Raw genomic sequence first — 26,645 nt, 5'->3', positions numbered from 1 at the left:
TATTCTGGTAGGTCTGTTTTTACATGTCTTAATGAGTCAGAAAGACTTCTAAAACATTTCATGGACTAAGAGGGGCAGAATAAACATAACTGGGCATCTTAGGAAAATTTCCCTTAAAGTTCAACCCAAAGGAAATATGTTTCTTTTCCACATCTACTCCATAAATATCTATTTCATATAGATATGCCTTTGGTTTTCATCTAGGTGCTTTTGTGAAACTTAAAAACTTACAAAACATATTGTTAGATAGGAATATCTAGGATTCTATTTCATTAGCATAAATACTCTCGCCAGATCATGTAATTTCATTTTCTAAATACTTATTGAACCTGTCCAGGCTCATGGCTATCGCCATTTCTCCAGTTCAGATCCTCATCACTTCCGGACAAATGAAGTAATCTCTTAGCTGGCACCCTTGGTTCCAGTTTTTCCTGTTTCGCAATGTTCCTTTTACTCCTCACAGTATTTCCAATGGAATATTGGTCTGGCAGACGTTCTTTAAAGAAAAATGATCTGTGTTCAAATAAGTTGGAAATTCGATAGGCCACACCTTTCATGCTTGTAGAGTCCAAAAATCCGCTTGCACATTAAAAGCTTTTGAGAAGTCCTGAGCAACACGAAGATTGTAATGTGCTTTTCTCTTCGGCACGAACCATGATCACCATGCAGTTTAATCTGAAGTACCGAGTGCCTTAGGCAAAATTAGAATAATTACAGGATAGCAGGAATTTGGAAAGAAAGAGTTAATATTCAATATTCAACTTCCAAAAGGGACAGTGAACACCAAGACTAGAAAATTTCTTGAAATCCCAGCTTTACGGAGAGAGAATGGATTTATAAATTCCAAAAGATCTTATGCATATCAAAAGAATCTTATACATATCCAGGCTTAATGGAATAACAGATTGTTAAATTTTACCCAAAAAATGTTGGGAGGTTAATCAGAAAATAATTAGTGTCTGAAGAATGCCTACGAGGCTGAGAAAGGAACATGATACTTTTCCTGAAGGGGAGAGGAGATATTTGGAAGGGATTGGTAGAGGATAAAGAAGCAGCCTGGATCTGTCAGAGACCCAGTGCCTCGACCTCCATGGGTCTTCGTCCAAGGGATGCCAGAGAAGTGAGATAAAAAGCCCCCAGGCAAGTTAAAAGAGAAGTCGAAACCTTAGGGTGGGTGCATTCCCTTTACCAATTGTAACACTGAAAGGACCCTGACTTGCAAGATCCTCGTACCAATTCGGGAAGGTCACAGTGGAGTAGAGAAAAGATTGTACACATATATAGGCAGAAAACAGCAGGGAATTTTGCCAAATTTCCCATGACAGATATTTGACATGGAAGGCTCGAACATTTTCTTCCGTGCTCCCTTTGAGGCAACTGACAATAGTTGGGAAATGAGACTGGATCTGCTATGGGTCACCAAAGTAAATGGCAAGGTGATCTCCTATGAAAAACAGTAACACAGAAAGAAGTTGTAGGTGAACAGCAGAGAATTTAGTGTCAATGGAAGCCAAGGAGAAGCAAGATACCCAGAGGTAAGAATGAGGATGAGGTTCTCAAGACTTTTGATTTTGCTGGGAGAACAAGCAATAAGTTACACCGAAGAAGTAGATGGAGTCAGAGAAAAGGTCAGTGCCCAGAGTTAGGTGAGCCAAGCGAGACCTCCACCAGAATTCAACAAGAGGAAGCCCAGAAGTCATCTACCCCAATGCTGGACATTGTTTTGGAAAGGAAGTTATGCAAGACCATCTGGAGGAGAAGAATTGCTTGAAGGAGAGTTTAAACTTTAAATTGAGTGAACATTTACCTCAGTGAGGAGATCTTCAACTGGAAAAGATTGAGTCACCTGTAACCGGAAAGTTCACATTATTATTTTCGACACATTGTTAGAAATGGGGATGATAAAGGAACTTAGTTACACGGGAACATCATTGAATTTTATACGAATGAGACGCACGTACAAAGTATCTACTCTATTACACAGACAAATCTGATTCCTCATCTAATCTAGAATCCCCCAAATGTATTTCTCAAAAGTTTTTTTTTTTTTTTTTAAATTAACACGTGTCTTCTCTCAGAACTAGTGTTTCATGGAACTAAATCTGGGAAATAAGGTCTTATATTCTTATTAGAGTTATCTCTTAAAAATGACCTTTTTTCTTTTAAATTAATCTTGGTTTTTTTGCTTTTTGGAATTCTTACATGTTTCAGGCATTATGTTGGGTGCCTGAATTAGAAAGATGTCTCAATCATAAGTTTCGCCCTCAAGGAAGCTGCAGACTTACAGAAGAAAGACGTGCTTGTTTTGGCAAAATATATACTAATATTAGAACAGTACAGAGGCAACTAGCATGAGTTCTGTACAAAGATTGCAGGAAAATTTAGGAGTTCCACATTTTCTCTTTAAAAAAATTTTTTTTAAAATGTTTCTTTATTTTTGAGAGTGAGAAAGGGTGCAAGAAGGGGAGGGGCAGAGAGAGGGAGACACAGAATCAGAAGCCGGCTCCAGGCTCTGAGCTGTCAGCACAGAGCCCGACGTGGGGCTCGAACCCACGGACCATGAGATCATGACCTGAGCTGAAGTCAGAAGCTCAATTGACAGATCCACCCAGGGGCACCCACATTTTTGTCTTTAAGAGGTTATACTGTCTCTTTAAGAAAATGATCAAGGCTAGGACATTCTCTCTCATCACTTCTCTTCTATATTGTAACAGAAGTTTGAGAAAGTGAAATAAGGCAGGGAACATAGAGATTAAAAGAATTCAAACTGTCAATATTTTCAGATGACATGGTTGTCCGTGTAGTGAATCCTAAATAATATACAAAACATCTACTAGCCTTAACAGTGAATTTATCAGGGTCACAGTAAACATAGTTAACATACTAAGAACAAAGATCTGGAAAATAAAAAATTTAAAGACGCATTTAAAATAGCACCAAATCCAGGATGCCTGACTGGCTCAGTCGGTGGAGTGTATGACTTTTGATCTCAGGGTTGTAAATTCAAGCCCCTTGTTGGGTGTAGAGATTACTTAAAAAAATAAAAAATCTTGGGGTGCCTGGGTGGCTCAGGTCATGATCTCACAGTTTGTGGGTTGGAGCCCCATTGGGCTCTGTGCTGACAGCTAGGAGCCTGGAGCCTGATTCAGATTCTGTGTCTCCCTCTCTCTCTCTCTCTCTCTCTCTGCCCCTCCCCTGCTTACGTGTTCTCACTCAAAAATAAATAAATAAGCAAAAAAAAAAAAAAAAAACACAGAAAAAATTTATAAAAAAGATAAAATAAAAAATAAAAAATCTTTAAAAAATAAAACATAAAATAGCACCCAAACCATAAAATACTTGAGGATAAATTTAGCAACACATAAAAAAAACTCCACACTGAATCCACAAAAGATTAATGGGAGAAATTAAAGAAACAATTATACCATGTTAATAGGTAAAAGACTTATGTTGTCAAGATATCAATTCTCCCCAAGTTGTACAGATTCAAAACAGGCCAAATCATAATCCCCAAAGTTTTTTATTTTATAAATTGATAAGCTATTCCAAAATTTATATGGAAGTGCAAATAACCTAGAATAGTCAAAACAATCCTGAGAAGGGAAAATAATATAATACAGAAGAGCTTCCCCGACTTCAAGACTTATTTGTTATGAATCTACATTTAAAGACAGTGGGATGGGGCACCTGGGTAGCTCAGTGGTTTAAGCGTCCTACTTCAGCTCAGGTCATGATCTAGCTGTTTGTGAGTTCTAGTTCCACATTGGGCTCTGTGCTGACAGCTCAGAGCCTGGAACCTGCTTTGGATTCTGTGTCTCCCTCTCTCTCTCTCTGCTTCTCCCCCACTCATGCTCTGTCTCTCAAAAATAAATGAACATTAAAAAAATAAAACAAAGATAGTGGAGTATTTGTAAAAAGGTTGTTAAATAAAACAGAACAGAGAATCGAGAAATACACCCACACTTGCACACTCAACTGATTTTTCATAACAGCACTGAAAGATTTCAATAAACGATGCCTGAGCAACTTGATATCCACATGGAAATAAATGAACTTTAACCTCTATAGCATGCTGAATGTTAATTTGAGATGGGTCTAAACTTACAAAGTTTATAAAAGAAAACCTATGAAAGTATCTTCATAAAATGAGGGTATGCTGGGAGAAATCATTTAGAAAACATACATCTGGCAGGAGAAAGAACTTGTATCCTATAACCGAATAATAAAAAGATAAACAATTCAATGAAAACAGATCTGAACAGAGGCTTCAGAAAAAAGATCTGAACAGGCCAATAAATAAATGAAAAAAAAAAATTCAACATCATTAGTTAGCAGGAAGATGCAGTTAAATCACAAAGAAGTACTACTCCATGTTTATTAGCAGAGTGGTTAAATTTAAAAAGAACAACAACACTAAATGTTGGCAAGAATATGGAACAATGCGAATTCTCACACGTTAATGATGGAGTGTAATAGAGTGTGATCAATTTGGAAAATGGTTAGTTTTTTTTTTTAAGTTGAATATATATCTTCCCTATGATCTAATAATTTCACCCCTAGGAATTAATCCAAAAGAAATGAGAATATGTGTCCACATAAGACTTTATGATAAATGTTCCTAGCGGCTTTATTCAGATTCAAAATTAGAAACAACCCAAATGCCTATCAAAGTGCAGGTAAATAACTTTGATATATTCATACAACGAAATAATATTGAGCAATAAAAATGAAAAATTCTTGACTCCTACAACCTGGATAAATCTTCATACTGAGCAAATGAAGCCAGATACGAGAGAATGAACATTATATGATTTCATATGTATGAAATTCTAGAATAGAAAACCCTAATCCAATGGGACAAGGGATTTACCCAGCAGAGACCAGAGACCTTTCTACAATGGTGAAACTTTTTATGTCATACTAGCAGTGTGAATTACATGGATGCAGGCATTTGCCAGAATTTATTGAATTGTACACTTAACATGTGCATATTTTACTGATTAGAAATTTTACTCTAAAAAAAGGAAAATTGAACTCTACTTAGTAGGAGTGATCTTCACAGTGGTATGGATAAATAATTCTGAAATAATTGTGTGTTCTCTGGGCAAATACGTAAATATATTGATGATAATAGGTGCCAGATTTTCCTCTGCTGCCGTTATAATTATGGAAGGGAGACAGCTAGAATGAACATGGGAGTGTTGAAGTGGAATTAGAATTACCAGACAAATTCGTTGTTTTCAATATATAAATAGGTAGACACAGGAATAAATGTGTGTGTGTGTGTGTGTGTGTGTGTGTGTGTGTTTGTATTTTTTGTTGTTTTCCCAGCTCTGAACACTGAGAGAGGTTGAAAGCAATGAAATTCTAGTAGCTGTGACCACAGCCAGTACTTAGATATTGCCTCCCAAATATCATTCTCCACTAAAAAGTACCAGGGCTCCCTGGAGGAAAGATTTAATTCCAGTGCTTAAGCTAAAAAAGTACAAAATGAGTTGTACAAGCAAGTCAGCACCTACTCAAAGAACATTGGAGATCTGACAAGAGGATGCCAAGACCAGACGGAAGGGGCTACTCATGTCCAAAACCTGGAACGATTTGACCATCAACATAAATAATGCTAGGAATTATAGTCTATTGAATTAAGTAGAAATATATGGGTCCAAACAGATATAAACCCAACGTACATGTTGCCTCCTTTGCGAAGGTTTCTTGAATATTTAGAAGCATCTTGGTGAAGTAATTATTGATCATTTGTTGTCTTATTTTTCCTAATCTCTTTTTCAGCATAGGCAGCAGAAATTCTTTTTATATTTCTTAGAGCTGTCTTTCTTCCTTAGGGTCATGTTGTCTTCTATGTTTCCTATATCCATTCCCCCACCTGTACTGGTGGGCACTTCAAGATTTTATCTCATTTTTTTGATGCTTTGTTATGGAGGATGCTGCAACATTAATTGCATTATATTAAATTGTATCCCATCAATTGGTTGCAAGCTATGAAAATGAAAGTAATAGGGGTCAATTTAGTAAAAAAATTAGTTTATCTTGATGCCAGCTGTGAAAAATGCATGCAACTGGCTGAGAGCCAATCACAGGAGCCCTGTAAGGTATATCCTTCCACCTGCTTGCAGAAAAAACCTTATTAAAAAAAAATCAGCAGATAACTGCAGCTCTCCTTCTGTCCTTTGACTCAAAGATGTGTTTTGTTTTGCTCCCAGACTAGACGGTCCTGAATTGGGTTCCCTGACAACACAGGGCTCTGTCAGCCAGTTGGGCCAAATGAGTCAGTGACCCGCCACAATGATGGACATCAAACAGCCATGCAGGTATGAGGATGTCCACTCACCCAGGATCAGAAAGAAACTTCATGCTGGTTTCCAGGCTTCCCTTCCCCTTTCCTCAGCTCCTACTGAAAATAAACGTACAGAAACCACAACAAAATAACCCCTCCACTCCCCGATCATTCTTTCAGAAGGGCCAGAACAAGCAGAAGCAGGCCCTCTCTGAGGTAGGAATTTCCCAGTGAGGGTTAGACTTTAGGGGGCAGGGCTAAAGTACAGATGCTAACCTTACCCCTGCTGCTCACTGAGCTATCAGTCATTTGATAGTATTGCTTTGCTGAATACAGACGTCGCAGCCCTAACTACCTCAGCCAGCTGAGCCTAATCATATTATTATAATGATAACTGAATTGCAAAGTGAGGCTAGATGAGTACCTGTTTGAGACAGAATCCAGGAATATGGTGTGTACGGCTCCAGGGAAGGAAGGGCGATGTCTTAGGGGCTTCAGGAAAACTACCATTCCCAGTGTTTTTCTTTGTAGCTTGTAGGTTTCTTCAGACTCATTTACAAATATGTCTTTTCTTTTTTTAAAAAAACATTTTGAAAATGTTTACTTATTTTTGAGAGAGAGAGAGAGAGAGAGAGAGAGAGAGAGAGAGAGAGAGACAGTGCGAGCTGGGGAGGGGCAGAGAGAGAGGGAGATACAGAATGTGAAGTAGGCTCCAGGCTCTGAGCTGTCAGCACAGAGCCCAATGCAGGGCTAGAACTCATGAATCATGAGATCGTGACCTGAGCCGAAGTTGGATGCTTAACCAACTGAGCCACTGAGGTGCCCCTACAAATATTTCTATAACATGAAAATTACTATATACTGTAAACAATTATAACTGATATCAATATGGTCATTTCTGATCTTCACAATGGGATCAGATCTTCAATCTCAGCATATTCTCATGATAGGGTCATACATATGACACCTATGAAGGACATATGATAATCCCCATTTTATAGATGAAGGAACAGAGACTTGGAGAGGTGTAAATATTTTCCATCATAAAAGGAAGAGAACTATGCAATTCTGGGTTGAAAATAAGTTATTAACGGACAACTGAATAGCTAGTAAGCTGTATCTTGGGTATTTGAAGAAAATAAAAAAGAATGGCAGGACGAAAATAACTGGTAAACATTTGGCCAGATGTTTTCAGTAGAAGATCTGGGATGGGTTCACTCCACAACTTACTGCCTATAAAACTTGGCCTTGAGATGTTCTAGGATGTCGCTGGGAGACACCACTCCCTAGACTCACTTGAGATTTGTTTGATGTGACTGCAGATGACTCAAGACACTTCTATTATATGAATAAAAACAGTTCCCTACTCAGAGCCACAGAGGATACTATTCTGTCCTTTTCCCCATCATTCCTACTTCCTACGTCGTTACCTCACACACAAGCATGGTGTGCCTCCTCATTGGTATTGATTAGTGGAAAGGAGGGTGATGCAGTAAAGCTGGAGAAAGAAAAAAGTTTTGCTTTTCAAGAATCTTGTTTTAGGTTTGAGATAAAAAATTCAGGAATCAGTCAGATTCAGTTTTCTTACCACTGAGGGGAGATAAAGTTTTCAGGAAATGGGAGAATGGCAAAGAACGAGTAGAGAGTACACAAGGAAACTGGATAAAGATGGACCCCAGCAAAGGGGCCCTCAGTTCTTCACTATGCTTCCACCAGCCTTCATCTGCTTCTGTCTTTAATCTCAGGGGACATAATCGAATTCCAGAGAGTTTGAGGATTTGAATGTAAATGACAACCATGCAAATTTTCATAAGTAGCATCTAGGATGAAAGCAAGACTTAAGTTTCTCTGTGAAGGAGCAGAAATGTCTATGATCAGACAATAAATCAGGATATTTTACTCTGAACTCACTCTATTGTCATGCAGGCCATTAAAGAGGGGTTGTGTGCTGACTTAGGCAGAAGGTGGGTCAAAGTTCAGATACCTGGGGGAAGGAGAGAGAATTAACCAGAGTTTAGTTAGCAGGTATTTTATTCATCACTGATCAGTGAGGACAAAACAGTACAGCTAATCATTTATGAAGCAAAGAATGGGAATTTTGGAGGTCTGTGTTGCCCAGTCACAGGTAGATAAGGAGGAATATGTGAGTCATATCTAAGTCATGCATGGAATGGCCGTTCTTTCCCATAAGCAATTTCCTAGAACCCAAGAGTTGCGGGGGAGGATTTTTGTAAACTTGCTGTTTTCTAAGATCATAGGGCTTGAGCAAAGTTTCACATTTTTTAAAAAGTTTATTTATTTATTTTGAGAGAAGAAGAGGGAGACAGAGAGAGAGCGCGCAAATAGGGGAAGGACAGGGAGAGAGGGAGAGAGAGAGAATCCCAAGAAGGCTCCACACTGCCAGCGCAGAGCCAACGCTGGGCCCGAACCCACAAACCATGAGATCATGACCTGAGCCGAAGTCGGACACTTAACTGACTAAGCGACCCAGGAACCCCAAGTTTAACATTTTATTTTTTTTATTTTTTATTTTTTTTTAAAATTTTTTAAACGTTTTTATTTATTTTTGAGACAGAGAGAGACAGAGCATGAATGGGGGAGGGGCAGAGAGAGGGAGACACAGAATCGGAAGCAGGCTCCAGGCTCTGAGCCATCAGCCCAGAGCCCGACGCGGGGCTCGAACTCACAGACTGTGAGATCGTGACCTGAGCCAAAGTCGGACGCTTAACCGACTGAGCCACCCAGGCGCCCCAAGTTTAACATTTTAAAAATGGATACCGGCAAACCAGGAAAGTGGATCCAGTATGGTCAACTCTAGGACTTATACTTGGACTCTAAAAACGAAGAAGGAGCCACCACTGCAGCAGCATCCAGGAACAAAACAAAAATTCCTAGAACAAAATACTAGCCCTGTATTTCTTCTTATTAACATTCAATACAAGAAACAATAAGATACTTAAGCCAAAGATTGTTTAACCAACCACATTTTATTTGATATATAAAGTCTCTTCTGTGAACAGTTCTGACCATGCAAAAGCTCAGAGGATATTATGCCATTGAGTCCTTCTGGAAGAAATTATTAGACAATGAATTTAGGCCAACTAAGAAGTAACTAGGTAAGCAGTGTCAAAAGTACTGGGAGTAAATATTGAATATATTTACCCGTAGAAAAAAATATGGAGATTGAGATGTCAGAATGAAATATAAATGTTATATGTCTTCATTATGTAGAAATGATATAACTAACAAAAATTGGATAGGTGAGGGAAAAAGGAGATCAGAAACTGGATATGTTGATGGTCTCATTTAATTTATTAAAAATAAATCTATTAGTAACTAAAGTCAGGTGAGAGAGACAAGGGTAGAGAGGGAAAAGGAAGAAGAAACATCCTAATTTTTAATCACTATTTATAGTAGGGAAGTTGGAGATTTAGTTGAAAGAAGTGTATGATTGAAGGTCTAATATAAAATTATTATAAAGGTAACAACTAAAGGCAAAAACACAGAACTTGAATAGTAGACAAACAATACACAAAAAGCAAAGGAAATAGAGTTTATAATGAAAGAATATCTTTAAAATGATACAATGCAATCCATAATATGATGGAACAAAGGTGAAAGATAACTTTTATATCAATAAGTCACCTGTTAAAAGGCTTAGCTTTTTAAAAATTTTATTTTTAAAAGGCTTGACTTAGTTGTTTTTTTTTTTTAATTAGGCTTACCTTAGTTTTTAAAAGTAATGAAGCTCCTGGATGGATTATACAACGTAATTCTGTGCTCTATGGCACAGACTCATCTAAAACAAGGTACTTCAGTAAGTCTGAAAAGAAAAGAATTAAGGGCAGACCAGAAAATAAAAATAAACCAGGGACTTCAGACAAACAGTATTAAGAAGGAAAGCCTAATAGTGCAGAAGTATGTAACTCACAATGGGCATATTACAGTTATGAATATCTGTGCACCAAACATTCATAAAGCATAAATTACAGGTGATAAAAGCAGAAATAGACATAAAAACACTAGTGGGAGACATGAATTCACCTCTCTTGGTCCATGTCAGATCAGGTGGATGAAAATAATTAAGTATATTGAATATTGAAATAACATAAATAATAAGGTAGAGCTAAATGATAAGGTAATTCTGTACTTTATTACTTTTGAATACGCCTTGGAATATTTGGGAAAATTGGCCATATATTGGGCCACCAGAAAATCTTTAAACTATTCTAAATTAAAAATAAATAGGAATCTTAGGTCCAACCATCTGCAATCACCATACAATGAAACTGGACAACAGAAAGACCCTCTTACCTGGAATTTGTAATAACATTTTCTTAAAGTCTGGATTGAAGAGGAAATAAAAAATGAAATTGCGTCATATAGAAAAAAATGTAATAAAAACACTTCAGAATCTATGGGATGCAGTTCAAATGGGGTTTTTAGGCAAATTCATCATCCTAAAACACTTACCTCTGTAAAAAATGGAGTCACGGGGCTTCTGCACCCCTGTGGACCAGTGCAGAGCTTCCGGGAAGCTGTTGGACGCATACCTGGTGTATTCTGCCTGGTCAGAGTGACAGAGAACAATGCAGAAGGACTCCATCCCACCAGTGCCTTTTTGCACTGGATTGGCTTTGGCTCCGCATCACCAGTTGCTTCTGGTGGGATCATTGGCTAGGCAAAGGCAGGTAGCGTCCCCTCAGTGACTGCCGGGCTTCTTTTTGGTGGTTTGGCAGACCTGGGTGCTTATCAGCTGTCTCGGGATCTGAGGAATATTTGGGTTTTCCTAGCTACACCTGGCACCTTAGCTGGCATTATGGGAATGAGATTCCACCACTCTGGAAAATTTATGCCTGTGGGCTTAGTCGCGGGTGCCAGTTTGCTGATGGTCCCTCACCTTGGAATTAGTGTGTTGAATAGATCCCGTCAGTAGTAGTCGTGTCCCAGCTTGGAGTCATGAAGAATTTAAAAACTTCCACTCTTTTGGGGCGCCTGGGTGGCGCAGTCGGTTAAGCGTCCGACTTCAGCCAGGTCACGATCTCGCGGTCTGTGAGTTCGAGCCCCGCGTCAGGCTCTGGGCTGATGGCTCGGAGCCTGGAGCCTGTTTCCGATTCTGTGTCTCCCTCTCTCTCTGCCCCTCCCCCGTTCATGCTCTGTCTCTCTCTGTCCCAAAAATAAATAAATAAATAAATAAAAAAAAAAAAAAAAAAAAAGATCATCTTAAAAACTTCCACTCTTTTTAGTGTATTAAGAGAAGTAAGTGCAGCATTCTCACATATTCTGATATTTTACTTAAAAAACAAACAAACAAAACAAAACAAATGACACTGAACTTTGAACTTTACAGGAGAAAAAAAGCAGCGGTTATCATTACAACCTTAAAGAGGTGGGTGGTATATAACCCAAAAGCATATTGTTATAGTTTCACACAGTTGGATTCTTGTGTGTTGATGTTATCTCTTCTTTCTGTATCTATAGGTAACGTTCCAAGGGATAAAATGCCCTACTCAGAACAGTATGAAAAAAATTTTTTTGAGATTTAGGATTTCTGTTCTTTGGCTCATCTTAGGGCACAGACATACTTGGAAATTATGTCAAGTGACAAGTCAATGGAAATAAAGTTTACTGTAAAAAAAATGGAGTCGTGAATAGACACCCAATTCAAAATTTAGAGGCCAGAAAATGAAATTCATTAGCCTAAGAAAAGTTGAGGAAGTTTGGTAGATTGAATACTGGTCCCACTTTCAACTCTCTCTGTATTGTCTGCTCCCTCTTGCCTTTGTGCTCTGCCATGTGGATTTCTTTGGCAGATGGGGGGCCGGTAGATGGGATGCATTCTAGGCTTGCAGCACTCACGTGCAGCAGCATAAAAATCTTGCGCGTCTGCAATTGCCTTCAAAGTAACATGCATTAAGTAGCCTGTCGGTTCTGGAGGAGGAAGAGAGAAACCTAGAAGAGAGATGCACAAACAGTCGGGGGCATGACACAGAGCGTCTTCAACCACCAAGACCTGGAAAGAAACTGCCCCAGGCAACATTGAAGTTCAAGAGTGACAGTGCCATGGAGATTTTGTGGTTCTTTGCTATGTGGCATTAGTATGACAATATGAATTAACTAATTAAAAAATAGAACAATGGTAAATTTTATTTTTTTAAGTTTTTACTTTAAAAATTTTCTTTAGCTTTTATTTATAAGCTTCTATTGAAAAAACTGATAGATTGTTAATCTCATCAGAGACAGAGAGAGAGAGAGAGAGAAAACCTCAATAGCAAAAGTAAGAAATGTTAAAAGAGAGGGAGAATATTCTGAGAAACAGAGGAAATTTAAAGCTCAGTAAAATCATTTTGCTGCAATATCTAAATAAATTTGAAAACCTGTATGCAATGTTTTATTTTCGGGAATACAAAATATTCCAAAACTCATCTCAGGATGAAATAGAGAATTTAAATGGACTGGTTCCATAGAAGAGAGCCACTACCAAAAACACCAGACCCGAAGAGGTTCATTAAAGAAGTCTACTAAACCTTAATGAGAAGATAAGTTAATAATTTAAACTTTTCCAGAGCATTAGAAAAAAAATCTGAAATATTTTGTAATGAATACAGATATCAAAATCTAACAAATATTGTACAAAAAAGAACGCTAAAGAACGTGATCACTTATGCACATCAATGTAAACATTCTCAATAAAACATTAGCTAATGGAACAATTAAACAATATACCAGAGAAGAACTGGGTTCCACTGAAGAGATGCAAGGATGGTTTTATATTAGGGCATCTATTAATATCCTTCATCACATTGATACATTTAAGGGGAAATATATGATCATAACTAAGCATCTGCAAAGGCATTTGATAAAGGTCAACATTCATTTTGGATTGAAAAACGATAAACATGTAAGGATAGATACAAGTTTCCTATTGATAATCTTACAACTGTGTATCTACCTATTTTTGCCTCTATCTATCTCAGCTCCAAAGCCACATTTTACTTGCTGTGGAAATAAATTGCTTTCTTAGTGCAGTTTATAAATATTATATAAAAGAAGGGGCACTGGGGTGGCTCAGTTGGTTAAGCGGCCACCTTCAGCTCAGGTCATGAACTCAGGTCTCGAGTTTGAGCCCCTTGTCAGGCTCTGTGCTGACAGCTCGGAGCCTGGAACCTGGAGCCTGGAGCCTGCTTCAGATTCTGTGTCTCCCTCTCTTTGCCCCTCCCCTCCTCATGCTCTGTCTGTGTCTCTCTAAAATAAACATTAAAAAACATTTTAAAAAAGATTATATAAAAGAAGCAAAAACTTACATACCAAAGAAATATTAATAGAAAGTGAAAAAACTAAAAATAAATCTCACAGGAAATGTGTAGCATATATATATATAAAGGACATATTAAAAAGCTCCTGAAGGATACATGCAAAAAACCCCTGAAGAAATGGAAAAAGAGACTATGTTCTTGGTAGGGTACTCTATATCATAAATATATCCAATCTTCCCATGTGAATTAATTTTTTATGATCCCAATAAAAATATCAATTAAAAAAACTAGAAAAGCTGATAAAGTTCATTTGGAGAAAATAAAAACCAAAATAACCAAGAAGAATAGTCATATGGGAAAGCGCAAGTGGTGGACTAAGCCCTTTCATATATGAAAACATCATTAAAACACTCTGGCATTTATGAATAATAGAAAAACAAACCAGTTGGATAGAATTCCAGAAATAGAGCCAAGTGCATGTACAAATGCATTATATAATAGAGATGGGATCTTTAATCTATGAAAACTGGATGAAATGTCCCTTAAAGTTGAATATATATGTGATATCATATACCATAGCAAATTCAAAAAGGATGTAAAAATATAAAATAATAAAAACACTAGAAGAAAACATAGGTTAATTCCATTATAACCTTGGCATGAGGAAGTCCTTACTCTGACTCAAAATCCAGAAGCCATGAAATAAAAGGTTGATAAATTCAATTGTGTTAACAAAACAAAAACAAAAACAAAAACACCCAAAAAACAAAAAAACCCTGTGCTTGGGAAATGAAATCACCATTAGCAACAATAAAAGATAAACACTAAAGTGTGACTTATGTACATAAATATCTGACTGACCTTACAGATGAAGGGCTAATATCACCAATTTATAATGTACTAGAAATTGCGAGCAACATCAATAACCTTATTAAAATATGAGCCAAAGATATATACAGATACCTCATGAAGAAGCAAATATAACAGGCTTGAAAACACATGAGAAGATGCCCACTTTTATAAAAAAATGCACATTAAAACTACACTAGAATGTTATTTTTTTAAGCTTTAAATTGGCAAGTATTCCAAAGTTTGATAGCACCTTCATTTGCAGAGATGGTGGGACTAGATAGGGTGAAAAAGGATATTGACTCAAACCAGTATGGTTCCTAAGGGTAATTGGCCATATCTGTTAAAACTGTAAATACATTTGCCTTTGACCCAGCCATCTCATTTCTCTTATTTATTTGAAAGATATGTTTGTACATGTGCAAAATAATGCAGATTGTTATTCATGAAACATAATACATGCATTTTTCTAATATACAATGTTTGGAAATTACTTGAATATCCACCAGCATTGGACTGATTACATAAATTATCTATATATCTATATCTCTCTATATATCTCCTTTCAAAGGAATATGACGTAGCTGTAAAAAGGAAGGAGGAAACACACTATGCATAGATCTATATAAAGGTCATCGGGGTAGATAGATGCTGTGTGTGTGTGTGTGTGTGTGTGTGTGTGTGTGTGTGTGTGTGTTTGTGTGTGTTTATATATTTGCATGTTTTATATATTTGTGTTTAAGGTAAAAGTGATTTTTAAGTGATTGGCTTTAGAAAGAGAAAAATGTAGGTATAACATGCAATGTTTTGTCTATAATCGAGGGCACAAAATATGTGTATTTGTGTGCTTATTTAGCTTACCTATAGAGATAATGACATTGGTGGAAACACAAAAACCAGTACCAGAAGTTGTCTGTGAGGGAATGGGAATCAGGAAGGGCACTGGACACACACAAGCAGGGGTGGGAGCAAGGCTTTCACTCTACATCACTTTACATATTCTTTTCATTCTGAATCACATGAATGTATTATCTATTTAGAGAAAAGTACACCCCAGTGAAGGAATAAACATAATGGCCAGGAAAACATTGATGAGGAGGGGGAAATACATCAGACTACAACCAGGAGACTAATGAATGAGCGTAGAGAGGAAGGGATAGAATCAGTTCCCTAAACGTTGTCATATTGTGTAGTTTGGGGATCAAAATCTCGCATCCCACTGGCCGAATTTAGCACAGAGATGTGTTTTTTTTCTTTCTGGCCAGCACACTATTGTTTTACAATGACAACCTTAGTATCTGTGTAAGCCTGTACTTTCCAGTTTGCTGTGGTCACCGACCCTCTCTTATTTTATACCAGATGCTGAAAAGCATTTGAGTTCTAATCCCTGATGGGGAGTCACTTGTGGACATGTGTTTTCATTATCGGCTGTTGGAAACTTTACCTTCTCCAGATCAATCCTTAAGAAATTTTTCACTGGAGGAGAGCGATTAGCTTCTAAAACTCAAAATTTCAGGTGATCCTGTAACCAAGGTGAGAGATAATCTTTTTGAACCCACTTCCTCAGGAGCTAGGGGACCCAGACAAGGTGCAAAGGAGCATCTGTGGTTCTGCCACCTGTAACATATTTGACCTGTTTGTGAAAAGCTTTTCAGAAGAGAACCAAATGTTCCCCTTAACATTTACTTAAAAAATTAGAAAATGCGTTAGTAACAGCCTTATCTCCCAGATTTGCACAGGAAAGGACAACATGACCTTTTAAATATTCTTTTTTAGTTAATTCTTGGGATCAAGATTGAGGAAAGAAATTGAGAATAAATATTGGAAAAAAAATATGACTGTTAAACAGCCAAACCTGGAAGAGTGAGCCCCACAAAAGGGAAAGTAATTGATAGATGAATAATACAATGTGTAAAGATGTATTAGTGTTTTCATTATTTTGTACTATTTCTATTCGGTTGGAACTGATTTCCATAGTAATATAGTTAGCTAAAAATCTGCCTTTGTATATAAGGTCTCCACAGAAAAAGCAAATATGAAAATGGCAATTTTTAAAACAATATTCTGTTTTTTGTTTAATAAAACTAATGTTTCCAAATCTGCTTTTATTAAAACACAATAAATACCATCAATTTTTGACATGAAATCTCATTATATACTGTAAATATTTATCACTTTCTAGGGGGAAGATTATGCAGTAGATGACTTCTCATTGATTCGCTCATAAAGCTGAGTTAGAAGTGAAGCTTCTTTTTATTTTCATAAAAATAAAAGGAACTCAGAATTTGACATCCATTCCATTTGGACCAGCTAATCAGACAAAGCACAGATGGTGCACTTTTCAAGAGCATTTTTTTTTAGCATTAGAAAAATTATAAAAGTGATGTTAATATAAAAACCTTCCAGGTAAAATAGGAAACAGACAATGCTACCGCAGAGATTATTTCCTCTCCTTTCTGGGATTTATTCTCTTACTACATCTAAAGTTTTGGTATCAAATGTTACATTTAAAGATGGGCAGGACAGTATAATTTATATTGTTTTATGTCTATATGTCTGAGAAAGAAAATGTTTAGAGTCAAACAATGGCTGAAGTGGAATACAAGGCAATGCGTGGTCTTGAGGTCAACAAGCATAGGGCTTCTTGGGGACCAATGTAGCTCAGTCATTGGTCACATTGCTACAAACTTATAGATTCTTGGTCACTGATCATTGATGTCAACAAAAGCTATAGATTTGTGAACTCTGGCATGGCTTTTGAGAGTCTCATGAAAGCTACCTATTTTCATACATCCAGAAAATTTTGGATATGAATCCAAGTGGGTCACAGACCTTCAGAAGTCTCTCACTAATAGTCCATAGACCACTGGCTAACGGCCTCTGAAATAAACAATCTCTAAAAACATACTCCAAATATGTTTTATCCATTTATTATTTGCCCTCTTACATTCCCTTTCTCTTTTCTAGAAATGTGTGAACCATTGCCCACCTACAAGTATTCTGATACTGAAGATCTAAGGTTGATTCTATCATTAAGAGTCTTTTGCATAAACTCCTACTTTTTAGTTCTAGTCATAAATCTGACTATCAATCCCACTGTTTGAGACAAAAGAGAGTTAGACTTTATTCATTTTATCTCTTGTTCCTTCTGGGCTAATGATGATGGGGAAAGAAGGGCAGGTGAAATTTCACCATCTTTACTGATTCAATAAAAGTCAACTCATGCAAGACCTGGCATGTTAACTTTTAGATATTTGCTTTTTACTCCAAAGCACCAAGTTATCCTCTAAGATAGTGACACATAATAGTTTGGTGTATTTTTACTGTACCTAGAAAATTTTTTGTATTAAATGATATAAGATCAGATCATCAAAAGAACAAACCAGTGAGCCTTAGAACACTGTTTTTTATTTTGACCATTAAATGCTTAATTTGTTTTTGAAAAGTGTAGTCACTTGGTAGAGAAAAATAACATCTTAGAGTTCTCAAAATGATTCTGATTTTTATGATTCCTTCTGAAGGTCAGAATTTTTTTTTTTTTTGTGGATGCAACTTGCTGATGCAACTACTCATATGCAATTAAACAATTTATCTCTTAAATATCATGGCTTTGCAATACTCAATTGATGTATTTTTAGAAGGGAAAACTATCCACTTTATGAAAGCAATTATTTAGTTATTCTGGACAAAAAGAAATAATAGCAAGCATAACATCCCAGACTTAGCCAAAGTCAATTTCAAATGCTGGCCTTCTCTGTTCTCGGCCATCATCCTTATTGTGTTACAGTCAGACTCCAGGACTAAAAATAATGAAATGTGTTGGTCTTGAACTTGGTGCCTAGAATATCAATCTTAAAAGACCATCCATCTCCTTGAATGTATTCTGGGAAAACTGGGTTAAGATAGCAAACAGCAGGTAGTTAACTTTCCTCCTGCTCAACACTTCTGAAAATAATAAAGATAATTTCATAAGAAATAAATAATTACTGTGTCTAAAAATGTTTAAAGTTATCAGTGAAGCAGAAATATTCAGAAATTCCTGAATAAATGGAAAAAAGATTGAGTTAGATACATGGCAGTAACTGAAGGTCATGACGTGTACAGAAGCTTGGACAATTGTTTTATATAAGTTCAAAGTTAAGACTCGAAAATTCAGTAGGAGGAGGGGGCACAAGAACAATGGTGAGCGTGATAAATTGAGGAAATATGTTCTGAACACATGGGCAGCTTACCTATCCCCTTCTGACCTGATTCAGTAGGATAAGTTAAAAAAGCAAATGATTGGGAGAAGCTGATTAATATCCAAGGATATGGCAACTTTCAGGAAGGATGTAGAATCTTCCACAATTAGAACACCAATTCCAGGCGCTCTCTGTCCAGGAGCACATTCCACTCCCATTGTAATATCACTGCTGGAGAGATATTTATGAATATTTGAACAGGGTAATTCTCCCAAAATGATATATAATTATGTGTGTGTGTGTGTGTGTGTGTGTGTGTGTGTGTGTGTGTGTGTATAATTTCAGAAAAGTCGTATTTGTCATGGAATAGAGATCTATAAATTTCAACACCAATTCCATCTAAAATTTGAAATTCTAGTAAAAGGAAAAGGAAGAATGGAGGAGAGGAAATTATTAAGGAAAGCAAAGGTAGAAAGTAATTCCAAAGAAAGAAAGAAATGATTTTTCACCTTTTGACATATACTTCATATTAAGCAAAATATATGCAGTAATTTTATTTCATGGATAAAATTTTAAAACCATTGAGGATGATGAGAAAATTTAAAGTTTCTGGAAAGATAAAAACAGGTTTTGTACAAAGAAATGGAAATCTAATTGGCATCACACTTCTCATCAAAAACAATGTATGTTAGAAAACACTAGAGGAAAATGTTGACTAGTGCTATTTTCATGTAAAAACTCTGACATACACATACCTCAAAGTAAATGATGTGGAAGATCATGTAACAAGATGCTAAAATGGTTTTAGATAAATCACTAAGACGTCCCAAGGTGCGATTCTGGGTCAGAATGAAATTTTCAAAGGAGGTGAGCAAAATCCAGTTATATGACCCTTACATCCTCTGCCCAAAAGAAAGATAAAAAGGATTGGATTTAGAGAGGAAGTAAGTAGAGAAGTTTTGGAGAACCCCACCCCCCAAAAGAAAAAGAGTTCAACAAAGATGACTTGAAGAGCTTACTAGGTGAACCTCCAAGAATATAAGGGACACAGGGTATCTGATTCCATTGTAAGAAATCTGAAAGACAAGACATGGTTTGTGAAACGCTTTCAGGATGCAGTAAAGGGGCAGGCTTTGCAGTACAGCCTATATCAGAGAAAAGGATGCAGAAGTGTGTCCTGAGGCTCTAACTGTGAGCCATGTGAAAGAGAGAGCAGGCATGGAATAATCTTAGGTTCTATCCAAAAGGACCCTGGATGACAGACGGATCATATACAGAGCAACTGTAGATATCACTGAATGTCTGTAGATGCCAGAAAGGGGAAGTAACCAGGTAGAACAGAGATGGATTTGCCCACATCAAAGAAAGTGTACCTGAGAGTCTCAACCATGCTCTAGAAAAGAAAGAAGCAGATTCAAACATCTTCTAAGTTGACAGAGTTCTACTGGTTGATCGCTACAACAGTAGTAGTTAAGTCAGAAATTTCCTGCTCCCTTGCCTCGGTTCTCCCTACTTCAATTCAGAGACCATCAATAGCAAGGTGGAGGACCATGAGTACAAGGGCCAGCAAGAGAAAAAGTAAAGAAAGCCCACCCTCTGATGGCAGGCTTCCCACCAACCCAAGGACTGAGTTGGATGAGAGGTAACTTAAGGAGGTTAAAAGTTGTCTCCTACACAGGGATAAACATTTTAAGTTATTAAACCCAGATTGTGTTGGAGATTTGAAGTACCAAAGGTTTTACTACTGAAGAAAAATAAAAAAAAACTAGATGGTGTGTCTGGTCTTTGTCGAAAAGCAGGGGACACCTTAAAATAGATTTAAAGGCATAGAGAGAAAGAAAAGTTGTTTTGTAATTACCTCTCTGAAACTGTGTTTGTTCTCAATATTGCCATTACAATTTTAAAAGGGGACAAGAAAAAGATATATTTCACAACCACTGAAAGTAGGCACATGCCAATTATAATACCAGAGAAAATAGAATTTAAGGTGAAAAGTATTAAGTGAGATAAAATCTTATTGGTAAAAAGTAGAATTCATCAGAAAAATATTGAGTCACAAACCTCCAGGCACCCAAAAGTATAACTTTGATACATATTAAACTAAAACTAATAGAAATTCAAGAAGTAATTGAAATAGATGTATAGGTTTTATATATGCAAAAATAATTTATATTCCATTCAAAATTCAATGAAACATTCCCCAACATTAACCCTTTATTAGACCTTCAAGTGTATTTCAACAAGTTTCTCAATTCAAAAGTCATGTAAGCCATGTTTTCTGGAAACAAACAATTATGCTTCTTCTAAATAACTATGATTATAGAGGAAATCCAACAGGAAATTACAAATACTTAGAAATAAATAATGAGAGCAATGTGTGTGTGTGCACACACACGTGTGTGTAGCCATATTCTGTAAAGTGGTACTCACATGAAAATTTCTAATATTAAATATATTTTTATGAAGCCGTAAAGAAATGAATTATGCATTCATTTTAAGAAGGTAGACAAAAATAACAATGAAATATTAAAAAAAAATAAAGGGAAGGGGCGCCTGGGTGGCTTGGTCGGTTGAGCGTCCGACTTCGGCTCAGGTTATGATCTCACGGTCCGTGGGTTCGAGCCCCGCGTCGGGCTCTGTGCTGACAGCTCAGAGCCTGGAGCCTGTTTCGGATTCTGTGTCTCCCTCTCTCTCTGCTCCTCCCCTGTTCATGCTCTGTCTCTCTCTGTCTCAAAAATAAATAAACATTAAAAAAAAAAAATAAAGGGAAGAAATTAAGAGAGAAAAGTGAAGATTAACCATGTAAAAAAACAAAAGCATAAGCCAGGTCATAAAACCAAATCTAATTCTTGGGAAAGACCAATAAATACAAAGTCTTTGGTAAATCTGATCAAAGAAAGAAGAATACAGTTCATAGGATGCCTGGATGGCTCAGTCAGCTGAGTGTCTGACTCTTGATTTCAGCTCAGGTCGTGATCCCAGGGCTATGGGATTAAGCCCCATGTTGGGCTCTGCGCTGTGTGTGGCCTGCCCAAGATTCTCTCTCTCTCTCTTTCCCTCTCCCCCCTCTTTCCTGCTTATGCGCGCATGCTCTCTCTTTCTCAAAAATAAAACAAAGACTGCATTTCACAGTTTTTGACAAATGTGTAGTCTCATGCATCCACCATTACCATATCACACAGAATACAATCACTAAATATCCTAAATATCTAAATATCCTAAATATCTCCTAGTGTCCTAAATATCTCCTGTGTTCCACTTGTGTATCCCTTCATCCCCCAGAAACCCTGGCAACCAGTGATCTGTCATTATAATATCATTTAGAGTACTTTCACTACCCTACAAACCTCCTATGCTCTACCTGTTCATCTCTCCCCACCACAACCTCTGGCAAACAGTAATCTTTTCATTATATCCAAAGTTTTGCCTTTCCCAGAATGTCATATAATTGAAATCCTACAGTGTGTAGAGCCTTTGCAGACTGTCTTCTTTCACTTGGCAATATGCATTTAAGTTTCCTCCATATCTTTTGGTGGCTTGAGAACATATTTCTTTATATGCTGAATACTATTCCTTTGCGTGGGTATACCGCAGTTTGTTTATCCAGTCATCTATTAAAGGACTTGGTTGTTTCCAGTTACAGCAATTATGCATAAAACTGCTGTAAACATTCATGTACAGATTTTTGTGCAAACATGTTTTCGACTCATTTGGATAAATGCCTGAGAGTGCAATAGCCGGATTCTTTGGTAAGCCTATGTTTACCTTCGTAAGAAACTGCTGAACTTTCTTCCAAAGCGGCTGAGGCATTTTGCATCCCCCTGAGAGTTTCTGTTGCTCCATACCCTTGCTGGCATTTGCTGTTGTTAGTATTTGGATTTTAGTTATTCTAATAGTTGTGTGATGGTATCTCATTGTTGTTTTATTATTTTTTTTTAATATTTATTTTGAGAAAGAGAGAGAGAGATATCAAAGAGAGAGGAGAGAGAGAATCCCAAGCAGGCTCTGCCTGTTAGCGCCAGCCTGACACAGGGCTGGATCCCACTAACCATGAGATTATGACCTGAGCCGAAATCAAAAGTCGTCTGCTTCATTGGCTGAGCCACCCAGACACCCCTCTCATTGTTGCTTGAGTTTGCAATTCCTGAATGACATGTGATGTTGAACATCTTTTCATAGGTTTATTTGATACCTGTATATCTTTCTTGGTGAAGTGTCTATTCAGATCTTTTGCCCACAGTTTTAATTGGGTTGTTTGTTTTCTTATTGCTGAGTTTTAAGAGCAGTTTGCAGATTTTGGATACAAGTTCTTCATTGGATATAGGTTTTACAAGCCTTTTTTCTCAATATGTATCCTGTCTTTTTTTTTTCTCTTAACAATGTCTTTCATAAAGCAGAATATTTTCGCTTAAATGAAAGTTGACATCAACTTTTTTTTTCATAGATTGTGTTTTTGGTGTTATATCTAAGAATTCATCTTCAAACCCAATGTGTATCTTTTTCCTGGGTTATCTCCTAGAAGTTTTATATTTTTTACTTTACATTTAGGTTGTTTTTGGAAAGGCAAATGGTCTGTGTCATTTTTTTCTTTTTTCTTTTTGTCCTATTCTACTCTACTCTATTCTATTCTATTCTATTCTATTCTATTCTATTCTATTCTATTCTATTCTATTCTTCTATTTTAGAGCGCATGAGCAAGCAGGAGAGAGGCAGAGGGAGAGGGAGAGAATCTTAAGCAGGTTCCACTCTCAGCATGAAGCCCAATGTGGGGCCCAATCCCATGACCCTGGGATAATGACCTGAGCCAAAATCAAGAGTTGGCCACTTAACCGACTGAGCCACACAGGCACCCCTGTGTCATATGAGTTTCCATATAGACTTCCATTGGTTCCAGTGCCCTTTGTTAAAAAGATTATCCTTTTCCAATTGAATTGCTTTTCTTTCTTGTCAGAGACCATTGGCCATATTTTCGTGGATCTATTTCTGGGCTTTCTATTCTGTCCTGTTAATCTGTGTTTTATTCTGCCAATACCACACTGTCTTATTTACTCTGGCTTGAATAGTTAAGTCTTGAAGTCAGGTAGTATCAGTCTGCTAACTTTGCTATTCTTCAATATTGTGTTGGTTATTCTGTGTCTTTTACCTTTCACTATAAACTGTACCATCATTTTGTCAATATTCACAAAATAATTTACTGGGCTTTTGTTTGAGATTGCACTGAATCTTTAAATCATATTGGGACGAACTGATACATTAACAATATTGAGTTTTCCTTTGCTTGCTGGATCTGTCAATTACTGATACAAGAGTTCTGAAGTCTTCAACTATAATAATGGATTTGTCTATTGCTCCTTAAAATTCTATCAGTTTTTGCCTCATGTATTTTGGTTAAGGTTTGTTAAGTCTTGGAGAAATAACCCTTTCATCATTACGTATGACTCTCTTTATCCCTGAAAATTATCCTTGCTTCTGAAGTCTGCTTCATCTGCCATTCATATAGGCACTTCAGCTTTCTTTGATTAATATTAGCATGGTGTATCTTTTTTCATCTTGTACTTTTTTTTTTCATAGCATCATAAGTCATAACGTCCTCCCCTTTGAGAGAAGCATGGTCATACAATCACTTTTGGAGACACCTCAAAGATTGTCTGGCACTTTGGTACAGAAAGGATTGGTGCAATTTCTTGCTCTCTTGGGATACTGTTGGTGGCTCAAAGCCACCTTGGGCTAGGGTAGGGCAGAAGATAGATAGGAAGGGGGTCTTGGACAGATGGGCAGAGCATGAGTGTGTGCTCAAGTTTTTGTCAATAGAGATCGTCGATCCTAGGTGGATGCTGGGATGGCAGAGGGCACCCTGAGGGCTCAAGCTGGGTGATGTTACTGTGGTAGCCTTCTTTTGCCCAGTCCACCAGCTCACTTCTCTGGAATCACAGCTGGCTTTCCTTCGGGGTCCCCTCCATGAGGTACTGGCATAAATGACATTCCCACACCTTCACGGACCAGTCCGGGCTGTTTTGGGGAGCCTCACTCTCCCATCAGTCCTCCTGTGCCCACCCCTCAGGTTGTGCCCTGATGTGAATGTTGAAATCTGTGAAGGTGTCGGGAACAGCCTTAGCTAAGTTGGTGTAGACTTCCTTGGGGCCTTTCCAGACCATGGCCACCAGGGGGGCAGTAGCTGATGAGGGCTGGGTAGAAGGTCTTCCTCTGTAGGTCATGGTAGAGCTCAACAAGGATGCTTTCTGGCACCTGTGGCATCTCCATCCCCCTCCAGCTTGTAGCCCCTCTTCTCCAAGCACTGGATTACAAGCCTGCTCCAGTGAGTCACTGCTGCAACCCTCCTCACCAGAGTCTGCTTCAGGTCCAGGAGGGCCCTCCTGAGCTGAGGTGCACAAGCAGCCTCTACCAGGGGCAGCGGGCTGCTGAGAAGGCTCCATGGCACCGTGCACCAGAAGAGAGGCCACTCATGACACCCCACCTTGTTGAGCCAGCCTGACCCAGCTGCCTGAGGCCCCCTCCATCCATTTACTTTTAATCTATTACTTTATAGTTAAAATGGGTTTCTTGCTGAGCTGGGCCTGGTGTTTGTTTGTTTTTAATCCATGCTAACAGTGTCTGTCTTTTAACTGGTGAATTTAGACCATTCACATTTAAAATGATTATTCATACAGTTGGATAAATTAACTGCCCTGTTTTTACCATTTCCTACTCATCCTACTCATCCCTCTTTCTTTGTTACTTTGTTATCTTCATATTGTTTTCTACTTTCTCTGATGGTAATTCAGCTTTTTTTTTTTTTTTTTAAAGGAATCTCTACACCTATCTTGAGGCTGAAACTCACCACCCAGAGATCAAGTTGTGTGCTTTTCCAACTGAGCCAGCCAGGCACTCCTAATTCAGCTTTTTATGTGATTTGATTTTCTCCCCTTCCTTAGCATACCGATCACACATTTTTAAACATTTTTAATGGTTGCCCTAGAGTCTGGCAATGTACATTGAGTAATCGAAGCCCATTTCTGAATGACACTAGATCACCTCACAAGTACTGCAAGGTACTCTCTAACAGGGCATTTCCAATCTTTTCTCTCATTCCTTAGAACATTGCTGTCATTCATTTCACTTATCCATAGGCTTTAATCATCCAGTGCATTATTGGTACTATTATTTTGAGCAAGTTACTTTTTAGATCAATTATCAAAATAAAGTCTTTTCTTTTACTTTAATTGATTCCTATTCTAATGTCCTTTCTTTCTTCATGTAGACTGAATTTTCTTACCTGTATCATTTTCCATCTCTCTGAAGAATTTTTTTTAAACATTTTCTGAAAGGCAAGGCTACTGTCAACAAATTCCCTCAATTTTTGTTTGAGAATGTCTTTATTTTTCCTTAATTTTTGAAGGACAATTTCACTGGATATAGAAATCTAGGCTGATAGGTTTTTTTCCCCCAATACTTCAAATATTTCATTTACTGTCCTCCTGTTTGCATGGTTTCTGAAAAGAAGTCTGATATAATTCTTACACTTTTTCTTCTATAGGTAAAGATTTTTTTCTCTCTGATTTCAAAACTTTTTTAAATGTTTATTTATTTTGAGAGAGAGAGAGAGAGAGAGTGCAAGCAGGGTAGGGGATGAGAGAGAGGGAGAGAAAGAATCCCAAGCAGGCTCCATGCCACCAGCACAGAGCCTGATGTGGGGACCAATCCCATGAACTGCAAGATCATGACCTGAGCCAATATCAAGAGTTAGATGTTTAAATGACTGAGCCACCCAGGCACCCCCTTTTTTTAAATACTTGTTTATTTATCTATTAGAACTTTTTATTTGTTTATTTTTGTTTTTGTGTTCTGCAGCTTGAATATAAGATACCTAGGTGTAGGGTTTGTGTGTGTGTGTGTGTGTGTGTGTTTATTATTTATCCTTCTTGGTGCTCTCTGATCTCTGATCAGAGGTTTGGTGCTTGTTACTAATTTTGGAAAATTCTCCATTACTATTGCTTCAGATATTTTTCCTGTTCCTTTTTTTCCTCTTCTTTCTGATGTTCCTATTATAGGTGTCTTACGACCTTTGTA

At 37.4% G+C, this 26,645-nt stretch overlaps 2 pseudogenes; one reads left to right on the top strand and one right to left on the bottom strand.

Moving 5' to 3' along the window:
• The first annotated feature begins 10,881 nt into the window (after window positions 1-10,881).
• On the top strand, window positions 10,882-11,228 carry LOC132682703 (transmembrane protein 14C pseudogene; annotated as a pseudogene).
• Window positions 11,229-24,382: 13,154 nt separating this feature from the next.
• Window positions 24,383-24,868, bottom strand: LOC132684213 (nucleoside diphosphate kinase D, mitochondrial-like; annotated as a pseudogene).
• Window positions 24,869-26,645: the final 1,777 nt, after the last annotated feature.

The sequence above is a fragment of the Panthera onca genome, chromosome C2, assembly GCF_046562875.1.
Source record: "Panthera onca isolate mPanOnc1 chromosome C2, mPanOnc1 haplotype 2, whole genome shotgun sequence".
NCBI classification, from domain to species: domain Eukaryota; kingdom Metazoa; phylum Chordata; class Mammalia; order Carnivora; family Felidae; genus Panthera; species Panthera onca.
Note: the sequence above shows the minus strand (reverse complement) of the source record. Positions and strands in the feature narration are given on the sequence as shown.